The sequence below is a fragment of the Melozone crissalis genome, unplaced genomic scaffold, assembly GCF_028551555.1.
Source record: "Melozone crissalis strain CALT ecotype California unplaced genomic scaffold, PUWL_Pcris_2 ptg000013l_1, whole genome shotgun sequence".
NCBI classification, from domain to species: Eukaryota; Metazoa; Chordata; class Aves; order Passeriformes; family Passerellidae; genus Melozone; species Melozone crissalis.
In genome coordinates this window covers 52,626,739-52,648,808 of record NW_026535791.1, presented here as the reverse complement: position 1 = coordinate 52,648,808, position 22,070 = coordinate 52,626,739, and positions in this window count along the sequence as shown.

The following is a 22,070-nucleotide window of genomic DNA, read 5'->3' as shown; positions in this document are numbered from 1 at the left end:
AGAAGACAGATCAGATTGAGAGAGTTAATCATTATGCTGGCCTGGAGAGAGTTCTCTTAACTCTCAAAATATTTAATTCTCTCTAAGCACTGTCAATTTGATATAGCATCAACTACTCCAGCATTGTTGAGAGGGTAAAAACTAACTAAGCATTCTAAGAATATAATCCTGTAGCAGTGAGTCCACCCAATGGAATTTTCATTTAAAAAAAAAAAAGCAAGCAACTCATATTTGTGGAAGGTGAATATGTAACCATCAGAGAGACAAGCCATGTGAATGACAATGTGTCTTTGTCATAGTCCAAAAAAAAGACAGGTGGATATACAGACATGCAAAACCAGCTTTTAGGTAAAGGCAGTTCAACCATATATTTTGTTATATTAAACACTTCAGTTAAAAAACAAACAAACATGGTATTTGCAGTGTCTGCAACAGAATATGAGTATTTATTTTTTTCTAAGGGAGCTCCAAAGGTTTCGCACAGATTGCCAACAAACCCTGCCATGATCATTGGAGCCTAACACAGGATTTGGTCAGTCTACCTAGACTGCTTTCCAAACAGCTCTCTAACAACAGCCTCAGGACTTGACTCATTACATGTTCTTGGAAATACCCTAGAAGAATTTTCTTTGGCATAGACAGATGTTGAAGCACCTGCACTTTTAAAATTCATTAGTATGATGCTAGTCAGTTTGAAAAATTAAGTAAAATAAAAAAAGAAGAGCATGTTCTGAAACAGACATTTTTCTGATTTTGCATTCAAACAGAAAATTAAGCAATAGAAATTTTTAATGAATTAAAAATGTGGGGTTTTTTAATTTGACATAAAATCTCACAATTTTCATGTTTTATTTAATTTGGGGATTTTTGGCACTTTTTGTTAATTTGGTTTTTTGCTTGCTTTTTTTTCTCTCTTTGCTCTTTCCCTACATTTAACCAAAATGTTTCTTGACCTCAATGACTTGGTTTATCAAACCTGCTAAATCAACACCACTTTTCTAATGAAACATTGGCCAGATACGTTCCAGCAAAATGGTTTTAACAACATGACATTTAAAGGCTGTTCATACAAGAAACTACTATTATATGATAAAAAAAACATCATTATGTTCTTGTTCACTCACCCTTTCTCTGCTTTTGGTCATGTCATGGTTGCTATCACTCCATTGCTCTCTGGTTCTGGTCTGAGGGGCTCACACTCTGCAACTTGGTATCAGTCAATACTGTTTGGAGATTGGGAGCTGTTTACAATAAAGGATTAAATCAAATATCTGTCAGCAGTCTGAAAATCCATGCTCAAGCCAGAATGATTCACCTACACGGGTATATGAGACTCTGAAAAAATTCTTATGCCAAGGCTATGACAAACTACTTCAGTGGACCATAGTTCAATTTCTAAACTGAAAAAGAATTTAGGCTCCAAAATGCAATTGACTTCAGAATAATGAATGTGTGAGAAAGTAATTGGTGTGCAAGTCGAATATGGAAGAATTGTTTCTTTTGGTGAATGTTCAGTTCAATCTTCATTGCTTATTCCACTCCTGGTCTCCTGAGATGAGACTTCTTTCAGAGGTGCCAAATAAATTGAAAATGACTTGCAGTTTTTTAGAAGACAAGTACCCCTGACTTGTGTTGGATTTGAACAAGAGCAGAGACACTGAAAATAAATACCAAGATGTTCTATTAACAGCAATTTCCTGGAAAAAGGTACACACACCTATTAAACATGAATATTTGTCTATCTGATCCTAGGACTGCAGAGTAAGCTTATGTGTATTTCTGGAATTTGTGAAGCAAATTGTAATGCATAATGTCCATATCTCAGCAAAATATTATGCTGAGGTTTTTTTGCAGCAGAACTACTTATTATGTGCTTATTAGTATCAGCTGTAATAAAATTAATCCCACTGAAGGAAACCTTACTGGAAGAATATAATACAAAAGAAAATTGACAAGCAGCTGCCTCTTTTGGCTGAGCAACTCAATGAGCAGATTTCTAGGTGAACTTTTTTGAAACCATCTATGTGGCCTTTATTCTGTGGTTGGTTCTGCATGGACAGGTTCCACTTCTGCAGGAATTTTTTTACCTTCTAGGTTTTTAGAGATAAAGGGTTCAGACAAGGCCTGTGAGTCAGCTATCAGAGCTGTAATTGCAGGATTGGGGCTTTTATTGCTCTTTTTTCACCTTCTATATTTACAGGTACATAAACCTGGTTAAAACACTTGTTAATCAGAAACCTTATCTGCTGGCTTTAGAAGTACAGGACAGATATTTGTACAAGAGGGAACTTGCAAAATTGGTTAGAATACCTTGGATAGTGCTGAAGTTGGTAAGACACAGTAACATCTGTGATTCCATGTCTGTACAATTAGTTATGTCTGAGATAGGTAGATAGGTAGGCAGATAGATAGATATAGACACATCATTTCTAGGACATTTTACCTTTTATTTTTTTTCCCCTTAGCTTTTCTCGAAAGTAACATTTCATGTTATAATAAATGATCATATGGAAATTCCAAGAGTCTTTCAAGAAGTAACAATACATTCCAGGGTAATGACAGCGCAGTGAAAGCTCATTTTGACTTTCAATGCTCAGCAAGTTGCTCTCTAACAGATTTCCATTTAAAGATGTCATTAAAAAGCTGATTGTTTTAAATATATGATAGATAATATTCTCTATCTAAATAATTATTTTACAGATTTTTTCCTCCCAAATAGTTTTCATAAGGAAGATTACACACCTATCTCCTCACAGGAGAAAGAAATACGGATATGGATTTACAAATGACAAGAAAAATATTCTTAGCTATTCTTGTAATGATTTAGTTTCAGTTTCATCAAAAATTTAATAGAAATACATTTAGTAGTGGAATTACAGATCAGAGAATCATTGTTTTATATCTGCAGTACCAGCCAGAGCTCAGGAACTCCAAGACTTTAACTTTTCTTTTTTTGTCCATGCTTTGAAAAATTCAGGACTGCAAGGACATATCTCTTACCCCTTTTCGTTTCTGTTTTCTGAATTTTACTTAATTGCAGGGTACATCCAAAGAAGGGTTGCAATACATTAAATAGGAAAGAAACAGAAAATGTTGAAGAAAAATAATTAGAACTTTTTAAAATTGTTTTTATGATTGCTCAAATACTAGCATTTATAGAATGAAGCTGAGTCAGGGGAGGTTTAGGCTGGATATTGAGAACAGGTTTTTCTCCCAGATGATGGTTGAGCATTGGAGGTCCTCAGGGAAGTAGTCACAGGACCAAGCCTTTCAGGCACAAGGTGTGATTCTTGGGATATCCTGTGCAGGCCCAGGAGTTGGATTTGATGGTCCTGATGGGTCTCTTCCAACTCAGTATATTCTATGATTTTATAGTAAGCTAGAATGGCTCTTGTGCATTTACAGTTTTGCCCTCAGCCAGTGAGTCCAAAAATGAATTTTAGCAGCCAAAAACTGGTGAAAAACAGGGAAGCTAGGATTAGAATCTATTCCATGTGTACCTCTTCAATGCCAAAAAAAAATGGGGAAGCAAATACATTGCTATGGTATCTCTCCATTATCAGACAATCCCCCCTTTACTGAACTAATCCTACTGTGCCTGTTAAAATGGCTTTATGGCTTTAATATACTGGAAAGTTAAGACCAGTTGGAGTCTGGAGATTTGGAACAGTAAAACCTTTCCAGATGGAAAAGCTTCTATGATATATCAGGTTTACTCAAGCAACATACACAACCTTTTCAAGAGAAAAAAAACCTAATAAAACAACCCTCTAACCCCCCAAAAAACCCAACCAAAACAGCAAAAGTGAGGAAAAAGAAAAGCAAAAGGGAAAGGAAGACATTTAGTATTTTGATTTTTCATTAAAATTTTTAATTTCACATTTTCATTTTGGGTATAGGATTAAAAACTTCAGTAAAAGAGGTCACTGGAGAGAAAGAATTTTCTCAGAGACACACAGAATGGTTTGATCATCATTCAAATACTGAACTAAGAGTGTTTACTTGCCCACAAAGAGAATATTTTGGTGTTCTCCCAGTTTAAAAAAAAATTGAAACATTAAAAATAATTCCTTTAAATATAGGAATGAGTGTGGCAAGGACAGCTAATTTAGATGGAATGCAACTTTGAACTGTTTAAAATAGATTGAAATTTGAATTTTGAATTTTAATCTTGAAATTTGTGTTAATTTCTTCCATGGGATGATCCTACATTCCTCTTACAAGCACAATACTGAAATGTACACACTTATATCCAAAGTTACTACAAATTAAATCTAGCAGGAACCAGTCCTGTGTGAATCATACAAGTTACAATGGTTTTACCCCAGTCATCAACCAAGCTCCTTGCAGCTGCTTGCCCACTCTCCCACCAGCAGGACTGCAGAGAGAATCAGAAGGGTGAAAGATAGAAGAATTGTGGGTTGAGATAAAGACAGATTAATAGGGAAAGCAAAAGCCACTCATGCAAACTAAGCAAAAGAAGGAATGAATTCACTGCCTCCCATGGGCAGGCAGGTGTTCAGACATCTCTGGGAGAGCCAGGCCCCATCACACACAATATGACATCATCACTCCGAATGTCACCCTCTGTCTTCCTCCTTCCCCCAGGTTTATAGACTGCGCATTATTTTATACGGTATGGAATATTCCTTTGCTCATTTTTGCTCAGCTGCCCTATCTGTGCCTCGCCCCATCTTTGCATGCATGCCCCCATCTCCTCACCAGTGTTCCAATACAAAAAAAGCTGAAAAGGCCTCAGCTCTGTGCAAGCACTGCTCAGCAATAACAAAAGTACCTCTATTATCAACCCTCTGTTCAGCAAAAACCCAAACCACAACCTTATAACAGCCACTGGGAAGAAAAGTACCTTTAACCCAGCAAAACCCAGCACAGTCTGTAAAATCATATATTTCTGTTTTGCACTGGGATTAAATGGAAAGAAAGTAAGCTGCTCCCATATCATTCATTGTGAAGGAGTCGTCATATGGGTGAGTTGTTGCTCATCATCCCTACTGCATCAATAAATCTTCATTTTATAAAGGGTTGTCAGAGCCTATCACTATTTGGATGACATCACAGTGAACGCAGTGACTAAAAATATAAAAACATGTTAGAAGACTTCCTCTTTGCATGCTGTATTTACCTTTTAAATGGAATCAAATGCTGGTGGAGTGGAATTTTCAAACCCAAACCCTCACTTTCTCTTTGTAAGGAATGTTATTTTACCTTGCTATGGTAAAACATGTATTTATGGGTAATCAGCTAGCAAAACATATCTTTACGTTTCACCCTTAGACCACTGATATAGTGAAACTCTAAGTTGCTTATGATGGAAGGATAGTTTAGACGTATCTGTGATGGCTATTGTGGCTGAACCCTAGCCAGGAACTAAGTGTCATGCATCTGCTCACTCACTCCCCTTCCTCCCTGGTGGAAAGAATAAGAGAATCACAAAAAGATGACACCCATGGGCTGGGGTAAGAATGGTTGGATAATTTAACTAAATTAAAATAAACTAGAAATAATAAATACTAATATTAATACCAGTAATTGCAGTGAACGAGAGGGAGAGAGGGAAATAGAAATAAAGACAGACAAGTGGTGCACAATACAATTGCTCACCACCCACAGACCAATACCCATCCCACCCTTGGCTCTTTGTGGCCCAATCTCCCCAGTTTATACACAGTTTGAAGAATCCCTTTGGCCAGTTGAAGTCAGCTGTCATGGCAATGCTCCCTCTCAGCTTCCTGTGCAGATCTGCACTGGCAGAGCCTGAGACACTGATAAGCCCTTGACTCAGGATGGGCATTGCTCAGCAAAAACTAAAACATCGGTGTGTTATCAACATTATTCTCATACTAAATCTAAAACACAGCCATTTATCAGCTACTAAGAAGAAAATGAACTATATTTCAGCCAAAACCAGGGTAATAACTTTGCACTAAAAGCTCACTAAACACTCAAATGACAAATGTGTAGTCACTCTAAAATCACTGAAACTGGACTAGGTAGTTTAACAGCTTCAGTACATTGACACAATGCTTCAGACACGGTGGTGTAGGAACGTGCTTTATACATCGTTTATGATCTCAACCACTCCTATTGATCTGAAGAACACAAGCTGAAAGCCTTGGGAAGAAGGAGCTATATGTTTCCAAATGAAATATTACCCCATTAAAAAGATATGGATCAAAAGTGTTACATTTAAAGGGTCTTTGCATATTTCTTTCTGGAGAAGGTGCATACAGAAACAGTACAAAAATCAGAGAAATTAGTAATGTGACCTATGTTATTAAAAAGCTGCTATCAAGATTCACAGAATATAAAAATATGCTGCCCATCTTACCAATATACTGAAATGACCTATATAAAATGACTATATCTATCCTTATTTCTCTCCTCTGGTGATAACAAATACAGATTGATGCATTCTATTTCTTGTGATAAAAGCAACAATATTGGCTGTAATGGTCAATTGTTAAAGGTACCATTCATCAGGTTTGAATGCTAAGGGCCAGCTGCCTTTGTACCTGACAGAGCAATACTGCAGTTCTGGGAGAGAAAAGAGGCTGTGATCAGCAGGAGGGGCTGCAGCATCAGAGGGGAGATGGTACCCATGGAAATAAAATACCCTGGCAGGCTTTCTAGAAAGAACACAGCCTGCTACACTGGAGACAGGTGAGAGGGAGAAGTAAGCTGTAGTGGCTGCAAAAAGCCTGAGCTGTAAAGGCTATGGCAGGCACTTCGTTTTCACATTCGTTCTTTTTCAGGAGAGAGAGAGAGAAAAAAAAAAAGGGGTAAGGTACAATGAAATTTGAAATATCTCTCTTCCAGAAAATTTGGACTTGGCAATATTTGCTTCCCTCACATTTGAGGGAAATAAAATTAGAGAAGAAAAAGGAGAAAAAACTGAGTATTACTGGCATCACCCATTCCTTTATGGTGGACATGTATCAATGAAGAAATGCAATCCTTTCCGAGGAGCAGTGGAATTGCACTGTGAATTTAGAGCAGGCAAAATGTAGTTAATAACTGAGCCAGATGGAGCTTCATCTGCTGGGGATTCACTTTAGAAATCGAGAAATTATTGGTAAATACGGGCTCTGTCTTTTTAAATTTAGGATCTTGGGAAATACTGACATCCAGTTTTGATGTTTAGCCAGAAGAAACAGTTACCTTGAGGGATAAGGTGATAGGAATGTTAATTTGAGCAGAGACATCAAAAGCTATTTGCATGCTAATCAAGTCAGCATTAGCAAAGCCTCTAAATTCAGTGTATATCAGCTGAAGTTCTCACATAAACAGGTTTCTGCCTCATAAATGCTTGAGTACAAAGCCATACAAAACTAAATTATTTGAAACATAATCTTGTACTTCGGCACTAAAGAACAATAGGGAGATGAGTTATTGAGTAAAAGATGAATCCTATCCTTAGATATCATAGTGTTTCTGGGAGCAAGAATACTTTTGAAAAAACCTCAGTGTAAAGTAAGCCATAGATTAATTACTGAAATCAGCCTTTCTTGACAATACAGTTTAGCATTAAATATTAATGCATTGAGAGAATGCAATGAAGGGAAAAAACCACAAAACCATGCCAATGATTTAAATAAATGGCAGTAGGGTTAGATTGTTTGCTAGTAGCAGACTCAGTCCCAAGAGTCATAAATCTACCACTGGCTCTCACTCAAAGGGCCCAGGAGGAGCAGGGGAGGTAAGTTTGAGTATTAGGGAAAATTCCTTCACTGAAAGGGTTGTCAAGCATCAGAACAGGTTGCCCAGGGCAGCTATTTAAAAAACATGTAGATGCGATTCTTGGGACATAGTACTGGACTTGGCAGGACCAGGTTAATGGTTGGACTCAATGATTTTTAAGGTCTTTTCTAATCTAAATGATCCTAACTGGCTTGGTGTAATAGAACTGGAGAGTACTGCAAATATTGTCATAAGAGTAGGCTTACAGTGTTATATTGGCTGCAACCCCTGTATCCTTGCTGTTGCCAACACTGCACCATCATCCCTCTGTTCCCAGGTTCTCCTGAAGGCCCAACTCAGTGCAGCTTTGAGGATGGCACATTTCCACGGTGCCACACGATTATTTTACTGGAACCGCATCGTGCATTGACATATGACCTGAAATTTGCTTGACATGACAGGTATATTGGGTAGGTAGTGAGTCCTGTTCTAAAACCCACAAATCTGTGCCCAAATCAAAGCCCAGACCTACCAGTTCAAACTGCAAGAAGGCGGACCCAGGTGAACAGGGCACTCCTGCAACTTACAGACATGCCATATCTGCACCTGACTGCTTGGCCATTATATGCAGTGTCTTGGGCTGTAGCTTTCACAAAGCACTCGAAATTAAATTTGGTATCTGTTACAACCCAAGATCACTCGGCACGTGTTTTAAAGAGACTTAGGTACTGCAGTTCCCTCAGCAGAGAATGGGACAAAACAACAAACTTCTCAGGAGGTTGAACAGCAAATTTTAATTGCAAACCTTTGAGAATAAGGTACTTGACAAATTTTAAAGCATCATCCAGTCTCAGTAAGGCACTTCACAAAGCACTGACTTAGCATACTCTAACTGATCCAACTTTAAGATACACAGCTTTTGAGAAGAGGAAGTTAGGAGGAGAAGGAGAGAGAAAGGAGAGAGAAAGAGATCAATAGTTACAGCCCTGAATCCATTGTGGTCTCAGCTGCTGTGAAGCAATGGGGTAGTTGAGACCAATGTCATGGCCTTTGCTCTGGTCTCCCCCCAGCTGGGATTTCAGTTGTGCCACTGGCTTGGTAGCAACTTTGAGATAGGATGTGAAGTAGTGCTCTGCCTAACCTATGCAGATCTTGCCCTGCCCTCCCCCCATATATTAGTTGTTTTGAGCCATAAATAATTTCTCCTCGGACCTACAGTATCCTTACTGGAGGGGTTATTATTTCAACTTTTCACTGTTCTCTTTATTAATTTTTCAGAAAAAGTCACATGTATTCATTAATCACAAAGCTTCAAATCAGTCAGGAGTACCATGGTTTTCATCATCTTCTGTCAAAAATTGCTATGAAGAAGAAAATATGACTTTTGTTATCCAGTTTATTCCAGATTAGTCTGTGTGGTCTGAGATGCACTGATGCAGTCAGGTAGCACCGGGCTGGGTGATGCCCAAAGGCAGCCTATAGCCAGGGACAATTGACCACTAAGAGACTGCAGCAAGTCCTGCTTTCTCATCTCATCACCTATCTGTCTCTCAGCAGAGACATAGCCTTCAAATAGCCACAAGCATCCTACATTCCAGAACATTCAAAGAGGACTCTCATTTTGCATCATATGCAATATGCTAGTAGTAGTCTATTGGCTAAGCTTCACATTACATCAGAAATTTCAGAAAAGTGCATACAAAAGCAGAAATTTTGTCATAAAGTCACAGGGGTTGTCACAGATGGAAATGATGCACAGTGTGGATGCACTAACATGGAATACAAACCCCTTTCTACATCTGGATCTAGACTCTCTCCATGGGGTAAATAAAGGATGCAGATGTGATTTACCACTTGCAAACATCAATATTTTTAAAAAGTTATTCTTCCATGCAGAATAATTCCACTAATTTTCCCTCATTTGCTTTAGCAAATCCCCATTTTCATTTTATAGAACTCTGCTAAATGGGAGATCACTTAGTGGTGCCTAAACTTTGATATACTTAGCAATTTAGCTAAAAACTGAAATTCCTCTACGAGTAGTTCTAGATGTAAAAGTGACAGATGATCTTTTTTCATGGTCATTTCGAACTTGCTGTCTGCTGCAAACGAAAGCTAAAAGGACAGATTAATGTAGAGGAAATAAAGTAAAAAAGGAGAACAACTAGTGAACAGACAAAAAGCAATAAAAAATGAGAAAAGCAGTACATACCTGGGTAATTTTTATCCAGTGGTACTCTCTTTAATGCAAGAGCAAATTGTTCATCCATGATTTGTTGTTTTTTTTTCTGATGTGCATATTGAAAATGGTATCCTTGAAAAAAGGTGGAATGAAATTTATATGGTGTGACAGATGTAGCCAGTGGATTGCAATTCCTTTTCTATAAAACCCTATCTATAAGCGATTTCTCAGCAGACTTTGTATGTTCTGATTTGAAATGAGTCATATAATTAGAATTTTATAATCACCATTTTATTCTATATTTATTCAATAGCTCCTTTCTCTTTCTACATGAATATGTACCCACATCAGTGTCTATATCTACAGCTGTACATAAAAGAAATATCGGGAAGGACAGTTTTTTCAATAATAAGCTGACATTGCACCCCAATCTCGCAGGTTGCCTGTGTGCTCTGATTCCCTTTGGCTTTCGGTGTGCGCGCCAGGAATGGCCCTGTCCCGACTCAGCCGCCGGCAGGCAGGATCATGGTTTGGCCACTGGATGGGATCCCAGACCACCAGGAGGGCGAGTAAATGTGGATCCACATCTTAAGATTGATGCAAAGGAAGAAGGAAGGAGTCTTTGCTTGTTTCTCTGTGCTGCCTTTATTCTTTCCCACGGCAGGAGTAGCACTGGGGCTGCAGCTCCATGTGAGAGCAGGGCAGGTGATGCAGCGCCACGTGGGAATGAGCAGGTGAGGGAGCAGCACACCTCAAAGGGGAACAGTGGCAAAAGAGCGGGAAACAAAGAAAAACGGCAGCTTTTATGGAGGCAGTGTGGATTCCCAGTGTGGATTCCAGGTGTGGATTCCCGGTGTGGATTCGGTGTGGGAGGAGACCGTCTAACAAAGCAAGAACTTGGTAGCAGGGGTCTGGGGGCACAAATGTAAACATAATACCAACAGAAAAGGGCACAGGAAAGGTGCATACCAAAGACAGAAAAGAAATATCATAACTGTCAGCAAAGCTTCTGGATAAATGGATGTAGGAAATTATGACAGACAGGCTGCAGGGGTAGGATTTTTGAGGATAGACAGGGAAGAATCTGGAATTATCATTAGTGGTATGGGGAAAAGGCGGGAAGACAGGTAAACAATTTTAGGGAGAGACTAAACAAATGCTCTTCCAACTCCCTTGCCAAAATAAGCAATAACTAAAACCACACCATGCATTAATTATTAATGCATTGATTAATAATGCATTATATAAATAGATTTTTTTCCTATGAATGATCTTGAGAATTATACATTCCAAGAGTTTTGAATGAAACTGCCAATAGTATGACACTTCTACATGGCTTCACTGGCTGGAAAATCTGAGGAAGATATTAACACTCTTCCTTTTACTAAGTCAAGTAACTAATTTTTTCATAAATACAAAATAAAAACCAAAAACCCAAGCACCAAAAAAAAAAAAAACAAAAAAACCCAAAAACCTAAGAGAAATGCAAATTTGTGCAAGTTGGTTCATGAGTTAGTCATTATGTTTTTCAGGCACATTAAGGTTTCAATACTTTGCCCAGTCAATATACAGAACTTAATAAGAAGTTTTTGCATGGGTCAAGAGATTTTTCATTAGTTATTAATGTATATTGGTGGGAGTACAAAAGGAATCTAGAATGCATCAAAACAGGCGTACTCTGTCTCATTACTATAAAGTTTAGTCCCTTAGAAAATTTATGAATGTAATTTGACTAAAGCATATTCAAGTAAAAATGTTCCCATATGTAAAGAGATAATGATGACTATAAATCAGTATTCAGAAATAAAAATCTTTTTGAGAGCAATGCAGTTAATAGTAAATAAAAATAGGTTCTTATTGACTGCTATAAATTATTTATGTTCCTATATCTTTCTTCATTTCTTTTTAAGAGTTTCTGTATTTTTTTTATGTATCCCAAGTTTGTTGAAAAGGGAGCCAAGAGAATTGATGATGCATATATCTGCAGGGAAGCATAATAAGGATCTATTCTGGGGTACTGAGAGAAGTAGATATAGTTACCTTAGGGAAAAATGTATCAAGCATGTACAAATCTGAATGCTGTTAGTTTGCGGATTTAGGATGTTTTTAATAAAAAACCCTATAAACTCATTTTCCCTTAAAGAAAAAGAGAATCTAGATAGCACTGAGATTTTGGCCAGAGTGGGACATTAACAGAGGTGACAAGTACATTACCAAGTCTAGGCCACATGCCAAATGTAACTTCTTTTGCCTTTTGGCCAAAAAGTAGAAAGTGTTTCTTAAGCATTTCTTAATTCTCAATGTTCCATCCAAAATATCTGCCACTATCTCCCACATTGTACCTTGGGTCGTGGGTATGAGATGAGTCCCTGAGTTCACAGGGTTTTGTACCTCCCCAGCCTCTTTGCAAAGTTGTCAAAAGGCACATCTGCATGTAAAAGAGAAACATCTTCAATTCATTTTCTTCTTTCATTGCCCACTTACAATGTAATTTAATTTTTTATTTTATGCCTCTTGTAATAACAGAATACAAACAAGAAGCTTGAAAGACTAAGTAGAAAACTAGGAAAGATAAAATGCATGTGAGGCACTTTTGGGTGAACAGATGGATGAGAGCATGGTGACATAGATGGCAGCTGATGTAAGGCTGTGGTGTGAGATTTTGTATCCTCACCCCAGATGTTTCCCAATTGACTGCAGAAATATACCACTTCTATACACTAGCTGTCTAACAGAGTTAGACAAATGGTACTAAACACAACTTTCTGAGTTTTTTGAAGGTTTGCACAGGGATAAGACTGCTCCATTCTTTATTTTATGAATGGTGAATTCAAAAAAGTGCATGAAGAAGGGCATTTCAAGAAGCATGCGTATCACATCTGCCCACTCCCTCACAACAGAAAAAGAAAATGTAAAGAAAAGCCTTATATTCAAAGATACAGAAAATAAAAAATGCTGACTCACACCTTTAAATTTTCTACCTGTAATAAGATGCAAAGATAAGGTCTATGAAAGTGTTATGCATATTTTGTGTGATTTGGGCTAGACCAAAAGATATATTGGATAACACAAAAGGTTCGCAGCTGTGGGATCATTTTATCCTTTTCTCATTGCAATTTCTAATTTCTGATCCTAATTTTCTAACTCTCTTTTTTTATGGGCTGGCTTTTTTCTCTGCATGTCATGAACACTTCTAAGAGCTAATTTATATTTTCAGCATATGGAAAGCCTTGAAAAAGGGAAAACATTTTAGCTACTATTTCTGAACATGTAGTACTGCTGATTCTTTCTTCAGATCAGGCATTCACATTAACAAGTGTTATATCTTTTGTCCCAAAGTAATATGTACTGTGTTCTTAAAATATAAGTTCTAGGAAATATATATTTACTGATCTCATAGCAGTAGCATTCAGTTCATAGGTTAAAATGAATGGAAGTATGTGACAGAGAAAGCAGCTGAAAAAATAAAAGAAAAACTACATTTTATGAATGATCGCTTTTATAAAACACCCAATTTTCTCCTGGTTTCTACCTTCTTCCTACACTTTGGAATTTGGTACTCATAAATAACCTTTGAATTGTTGTTTAAAAATGGAGAGTTAATCCCACACTATTTGGGCATTAAATAGGTCTCCAGCCTAGTTAGTTAGTATATGTTAACCTTACATGTTCAATAGTGCAAGGGTGGAGCCCAACTATATTGCAAAAATTCTGTATTTCCCAAAAATATAGATATATCAAAGTAGAAATCTGCAAAATGGCAAGTTAGTTTCCTAGGGTCTGTAAACCTTTTCAGAACATGCAAAGAAATTGTGAGTGAAATCTCAAAATATATTACAGAAAATTACAGAAAATAAATTGCATAATCTGCCCAAAGAGAAGTGGAAAATTGTGGTGCACTCTGTTTATTTTTTTTTTTTTAATACGCTATTCTGTGGTGGCTTACTTAGAATAAAATAAAATAATATGTTTCAAGCCAAGCCTAAATAGTCCACTCCATTTTGCAAAGCCAGGCTGATTGTTGGTGAATCTTTTAGCTGGGTAAGTCATCACAGCCAGGCGTCAGGAGTCAGGGCAGAGGTTTCTCTTCTTTTTAGTATGACAGTTTTTGGATGAAAAAGAAGAGACCCATGCCTGGTAATTTTATCTGTTTGAGTTTCACATGTCAGTGTTAGCTGCCTTCTGAATATGAACTGCCATAGGCAAGAAAACATCTTTTGAGTCTGCCCTGAGAGCAGCAGTGTGGCACTGCGCTCAGGCACTCGCTGCCCCAGCACAAGCTCCCTGCTGGAGAGCAGAGGCTGGCAGCAGCACACAGCCCATCCAGCTCAGCCTTTCACCACTACACAAGTCCTCCTGAGCCTTGCGAGCATTAAAGTCGGTCTCATACTGATAACAAAGGTTAAGGCAATAATCTCTTTCCCTTTGCAGATAAGGACTTGAAAACTGCCTTTGCAGTCTCTCTGTCCTGTGCCGCACAGAGACATTCCTGCAGCCTGCGATTTCTCTTGGTTCAAGCAGTATTTATCAAATGGAAACATATGTATACAGTAGGTAAGTAAATTTTTGCCACATTTTTAAGAGGAGCTTGCCTCCCTTTTGTTTTGTTGTTGCTGTTTTTCCTTAGCAGAAGTATTCTTAAAATATACATAGGAACAGAAACATGATAAAGGAGCTTAATCATTTCAGCTCCCCTTGAACCGTAAAACAAATGAATTCTTAATCATGTTGCTTTATGCTTGCTTGTAGTCCCTACTGAGAGAAGGATGGAACAGCCTGAATTTAGTCAATACTGTATTGTTCCCAACTACTGTTTTTATATACACTGAGTTTGTAAAACATCTTTGGGAATAACTTAAAAAAAATTAGGATAGTTTTGTAAGTTTCCAAAGCAAAGTGAACTAGACCCCAACTGACTTGAACATACTTAATTTTTTCTTTGCAAATCACCTGTGTTTGCAGAAAAAAAAAAAATTGGGGTGGTTTTTTGTGTGTGCTTTTGTCTTTTTATTTGCTCAGTTTATATTTTGTTTGGGCTTTTGTTTGTATTGTTGATTTTAGTTTGTTTGTTTTTAATGTGTGTATTACTGTTCAAGGACTTTTCCCACAATTTCTGATAACACTTGTGGGACTATGCTTTTACTCTTCTCTGACTTTCCCTCCAACATATTGCTCTTTTCATTTCCACTATTGAACCATGGGTTATTTTTAGAACCTCATCACAAGCACCAAGTGCCAAGTGAAATATAAGGAGTACACCAATTAAATATCAAACATCAATAATTTCACCTATATAAACCTTAAATATGAGGGACCAGATCCTGAGATCACATTGTTTCAACAAAATAAGTGCCATTGAAATGAACTGCAGTGTTTCAAATAAATACCACATGCATAGCTTAACAAGTGCAATCCCTGTTCCAATATTCACCTCAAATAATGGCCCAATTTTACTCGTTAAATCTTGCAAATTTATCAGCAATCTATTGCTTTTTTGACACTTTATCTCTAATCCATCTTGCCCAAAATGTTATTCTTCTTTGTGAGCTTTGGGAAATCCTACCCTGTGCAGTTAGATATAAAATCAAGAGTAATTTGAAGGTACAAGCAAAGAGCCAGCCTAATTTAGGATGATGTATTTTTTTCCCCAGCATGCACATTTTAGTACACTCCTATGTACTAAAATCAAACCCTAATATTCTGCTTAAGATGAACTGCAGGAAATTAGTATTCCTTTTGTGGAATTTATTTATTCATTGTGTTAGGGTGAAAAAAGGAAATGAGCATCTAACTTTCTCTGGTACATTTTAAAAGTCGGGTAAGAGTCACATATACTTAGTACCATTTTCTAGCTCATCAGTCAGTTTTGATTTAGTCAAATATATAAATGGGTTAGCATTTACTTAAGACTGCAGGTGGGAGTATGTAACTGAATACAGAGAAGTTTCACAAAATTCTACTATATCAAACTACATAGCTAGTGATAAGTCTACTCTTACATTACTCCAATTCTGAATCATGATAAAAACAGAGACTAAACCTGAATAAAACCTATACAGTGAATAGAATTCTCCTCAATAAATCTAACCACACTCAGGAAAAAAAAAGAAAAAAAATAAACAGAAGACATTTTAACATATTTTCAATTTTAATTGGCATTCAGAAAATTGATTTAAACTGCATCAATGAAATAACTCTTTTTCCATTATATTCTCAGACTCCATGGAGAAGAGACACTATTGCCATAATGATAAAGGTTGTTAAATGGAGAAAAGCTCATGTGAAAACAAATTAAGTACCTTGACATTTTCATTACTTTGTACACACACACGTGCAAAATTTACAAACCATTCTTAATTTGTTTGCCAAGATGTTTTTAGTAACAGCAGAATGAGTCAGACAGGAAATAAACTTCAGAAATATTTTTTAAAGAAAAGTCTAACAGAGGAGGGCATATTGTTCTAGGTATATATTGCCATGTTTCTGAAACAGACATTGGAATAAAAAACACAAATTATTTCAGAAATCTCAACACGTACATTTGAGACGTATCTTTCTATTTTGGCTTTCATTTCTATTCCAAGGTCTTTTTGACTGTTTTGATTTCTTGATTTTCTATCTGTAGCTTCCAGTGAGTTGAGTCTTTAGTTAGAGGAGTCTTCAAGCCAGTATTCTCTATTGACTTAAAAATTAAGACAAATGTTATTTAGGTTCTGAAAAAGCCATTTACTCCTTCCTGATTATACCAGCCTTTTTAATGGCAACTCTTCCAATTTTGCCACAGCTCCTTCTACTTCTCCATTTTTTTTGGAATTCAATGTCACAGATTTTTCAATTAAAAGAAAAAATAAACAAAAAACCAAAAGCACTGTGAAAGTTTGCTATGTTTTGGCCTTGTGTGGGTGGGTGATCTTTGTTTGGTAGGTTTTGATTGGTTTGGTTTCAGTTTTTTTTAACTATGAGGGTGGTCAAACACTAGAACAGGTCACCCAGGACACAAAGGAGTCTTTATCCTTGGAATTAATAAATACCTGAGTGGACATGGCCTTGAGCAAACTTCTCAAGAGGACTTTGCTCTCAGCATGGGGTGGGTCAAGACAAATTGTGGAGGTGCCTTTCAGCCTAGGCCGTCCACAGATTCTGTGCTTCTGTATATGAATAAGGTATAATGGAATCTTAGACAATTCAAGAAAGTCGTAAAAGACAAGTTTGTAATTGGTGCAAGTGTAGCTTTCTGTCAGCAAACCAGCAGCAGAAACATAGAATATATTTTAACTTAAAGGCAGGAGACCCTACCCATGGACTGAGAAAATTAAAATAAAATTTATTGAGGTAAATTAACTCAACTTTTATGCCTCTCAATTATTATTTCAAAGGTTACCTACCAAAGAGTATTTTCAATAAAGCAGCAAAAGAGCTCTCTAGGTAAGTGTAAGAGTAGGTGATATCTGACTCTCAGAGTATAGCCTCATCTGTAACAACATACAGCTTCTTCCACTGGAATGAAACACTGAGCATGACTAGCTATTCCCCCCTTCCACAGAGACCTCCATTCACTATTGTCAATTTGTTTTTATTAAGCAGGGAGGCATACTATTTACTGAGCTGGCCTGTTGCTCTGACTTGTTGCCAGATTCTCAGATTCTCATTCCCTTAACTTACCTCAGGGCACCAGCAGTTATGTCTCCTTATGTTGCTAACCCATCCCATTCCCATCCCTTGGATTGTGTCACCTTACAATGAATTTTTTACTTTAGCTTATCAAGAGCAGCATAGAGAACTAATGCTTTAGTCACAGGAAATGTAACTGAATTCCTTTCTCGCTCAAGTAATAGAAGACAAAAAGGTAAATGTGCCTGTCCTGATGAATGTAGTTTTCCCCTTGTGTAAGCAGACGTTTGATGTTAACTTGGCTTCCCTTGAAAGATTTTAAAGCTAATGCTCTTTTCCTCCTTATTATATCATAAAACCAGTACTGTCTGGTTTTAAGATAAACCTGCAGCCTGGAAGCCCCAAAGGAACAGCAATATCCACAGTTCTGTGCAAACCAGAAATTAATAAGTCTATTGAATATATACATCAATAGTCTCTTACATTGTCATATATATAGTGGGTAAGTCTTACATATTTAGAGGAGTGACAAATAAATGTGTGCCACAAAGGAACTCAGTGCTGGAGTCTGCCCCTAGTCTATTTCATGGTAGTTTCATGCAGATGTTACCACTCCAACATTTAATACTCTCTCAAAGGCTGACATTACTCTCAAAATGGTACTTTTGTCCTCACCATATTTCTTGCTGAGAATGCCTAAAATTGAACCCAACAGTCCTGCCATATATGCTTCCTGCACTATCCTGGTTTTTGCATTCTGACCCTCAATAGGAGTGCATATGTCCTTTACAGTGTCTGAGAACGTCTACCCCACCCCAACTTTTAGAAAACTCTGCCTGTTTCTTAATATTCCTGACACATGAGTTTACTGTATATTTTAAGTTGATAAGCAATAGTTTTTATTTGCTCATTTCACATTTGTTCGGCATTGATTCATCTTTTTACATGGAAACACAAGAAGGATGGAAATAGAAAATGAGGCCATTACCCTATTTGAGAGAAAACCTTAAAATTCAAGTGCTAAATTCTAGCTTCTGTCTAGTCTTTACAGAATTAAAAAAAAAAAAAAAGCAAAAAAACCCCAAACAAACAAAAAAACCCCAACAAAACAAAAACGCAATTCTTGGAGTGATGATCCTATAAGGGGAAGTGGCTGCGTAAAGAAAGACACCAGTGGAGTCTAATATTTTATGTATGCTCCAGATAAAAAAATAAAGAAGAGCTTAGACAAACCATATTCACACATATGATAAGTTTTCAAAATATAATAATGGAAAAGATATGAAGGTTAAATAGTTTGACAATTCTAACACAGTCAGGATTGCAAAAGGCTCACAAACCCAGTGTATTTTGAGTTATTTATCCACTTCCCTGTATTACAAAAACAAACAAACAAAACCCAAAACAAAATAAAACAAAGCCAAACAAATAGAAAAGAAGTGGAGAGCTGCTTATAATTTCTACTAGCTTAGTGTCTGTGCTCATACCTTTTTTCTTGATCATATAATTTATTATTTTGCTGTCTTGGACTATGAATAAGCTTGTGAATTCACTCTTTTCTGCCAGCTGCACTGTTGTATCCACTTCTCTTCTCTGAACAGTACTTCTTGTTTTTACTTCAGTGAGTTATTAAAAGCTAAATGCTATGACTTTTTGATAAGGAAAGCTGAAAAAATAGAGAACAGCATTTTAAATAGCTTCTCAGCATCATGGGTGATGGAAGGGTAATCTGATGATTCTGTCGTCACAGGGCATATAATTGATATAATGTGAGGTGTGTGAGCTTCCTAGGGCAAAAGGCTACTATTATTACTTTCATCATTATCATTACTGTTTAACGTGTTGAATTTTTAACTTCTCTTAGGTTTTAACATAAGCTTGGAAAATCTTATTCTATAACCATTGTATTTAATTAGTCTCTAAAGCATAAACTTTCTTAACAATACAAAATTATATTAACTTTCTTAAGATACAAATAATTTACTTTGTAAACAGCATAGGCAGAATTAAGTAAATATGCTTAAAGGACCCCAGCTGATTGCAAGGAGGAGAAGGATATCTCCTATAATAAAGATAAGGACTCTTGTTTCTTGATATTTTAAAGCCAACCATGAAGTTTAAAGGGTGCTCCAAGGCTTCTGAGACATATCAGTGTCCTAATCTCTCCAACATATCTGTGAAACCCTCCATGGACATCTTATTCAGTAACATGGACAGAGGGATTGAATGCAAGTTTAGTAAATTCACCAGCAACATCAAGCTGTCTGGTGGCATCAACATGCTGGAGGGAAGGGATCTCATCCTGAGGGCTTTACCCCAAAAAAGCCCCATTTTTTACGGTTATTTTTAAACCCAGATTCAATCAAGACAAAACCAATTAACCACAGAAAACAAATCAAACAAACCAACAAACAAAAAGACAAAAAACCCTGCAGGTTCTCATAAAACTCTTTCAAAGCATTAAGAACACCTTGCTGAAATTTCCATGCATAAACAAAATGTTCATTTTTCATATCTCTATATTTAATTACACTGTGATAATGGTGCAAACAATTGGAGATAATAGCAGTACTTGCTGCAAGACAAATACAACATATTTCATTAAAAACAAAGTGCCCATTCTGCACAGGAAAATGCTTTTTGCTTAACATAGAGATTTAATTGAAACACCACTAGCAATTTATAACCTTGATCATAAATAGGTCTAAAGTTGGCTTATGGACTCACTCATCAAAATGAGCAAGGTGCATCATGCACTTGCAAATCTCTTAATTTAAGTTTTTGGATCTGTCTCCCTTTTCCTCTTTCTTCTTTACTTTTTATCAGAACAGATCATGATATTTTATGGGATTTGTAAGTGGCACTCAAAGTAGGAATGGAATCCAAACATCCCCACATTCCTTTTTCTGCACCAAATGTACATCTATACCTAATATTAGATCTTCAACAATAACAATAGTATTACATCTATTTTAAATTCAGTGCTTGCTTGCTTGCTTATCTTTTTCTTCAGTTTATTTTTTTTTTCATTTTGCATCTTTATTTTTCTATTCAGCCATTTTCTTGTCTACAATGTTTTTTTCTTTAGCATTTTTTATGATCAATATCATGGTGTTTTGTGTTTTACTTCTTTTTATCATTTGGATTGCGTGCTTTGGAACCTCTGAAATTATCTCTATGGCAATGGCAGCCTACTGTCACTGTATATAAAACACACTGACTGTTGCCTGGTATTTGTCTGAAGACTTTCACTATTTTGGAGCAGGTTGTAAGATCAGCTCTAGAGTACCAATAAAATTTGTTTATTTTTCTTTTAATTGCAATATATGCTTTTCCTCTCCAAACAGAATTGTTGAATATAATTAAAATAAAGAGCAAATTCTGAAAAGAGCAAAACTGAAAGCTCTTTTCTATTTTAGAGTTATTAGCTGTTTCTTTGAAGAGAGTGGCAGAAGAAAAAATATAAATAAATATATATACTAAGATATAAAAAACAACAAACACATTATCAAAATTAAATCACCCACTTATCTGCTTACTTGGTATATTTATCCAATGCTTTCTATTTAAAAAGAAAAACCAGAAAACTAACCAAACAAAACCAGAACAAGCTGATTCTATCAGACCTGGGTACAAAAATAACAAAAGCTATTGCGCCAAAAAATTGTGTTTAAAGTGTATAAACCAGAGGTCTTATGTTTTTGAAAAGATCAGAAGACATTTGCAGCGCTGACCTCAGAAAATGAGAAGACTGTGGACAGGCAGCTCCTCCCAGAGAAGAACTGAAAAGACTGTGGGGACAAGAATTTTTATAGGGCATGTAGCAATTCATGGTTCAGGAAATGTGTTTCTCTGACCAGCTTGACTGAGCTGACAACTGTTCAAAACACTCTGCTCAGGTAGCCTTTCTTTATGCAACTTATCTTTTTTCGCAATTGAAAGAACGAGAAAACTGCTACTTTTGTGAAGCTCTTCATTCAGCATAAGGAGACAAGGACTGCTTGATGCCCCTTACAAGTACATTATTGAAATCTGAAATTTATAGATAACACGGAGGAAAAGCAGCTACATTACTTTATTAACCTGACAGGGATTTTTCCCTTGACTGCAAAGAATGCAGCTGTCTTACCAAACCTGCCTGAAGGAGTTTGAAGAAGGGTACATGCTAAGGCCCTTTCCAGTGACTGTGACAAGTATTTGTAAAAGTGCAGTTTATTTTGTGTTTAAAAGAGAATGGTTCACAGATCTCTGGAATATTATTAACGACATACATTTGCTATAAGGAGTTACTACAATTGAAGAATAAAATTTAGTTACAAACACATTGCTTCCCTTGTTGTCAGATTTTCATCATAATGCAAAACGTTAGACTTCCACAATTAAATCCTACTAAAGCTAGGACTTTTATATTTTAAGAAATAAAATAAAAACATCCTTCATTTGGAGGAAACAAAAAAACCCAAACAGTAAAACTGCCATAATATTTTGTATTTAATTCTGGTGGTTACTTACTATGGTCATAAAAATTGCCTATAAATTTTAAATGTAGTCAAAATTTTTCTGACAGTAAAGCCAAGTG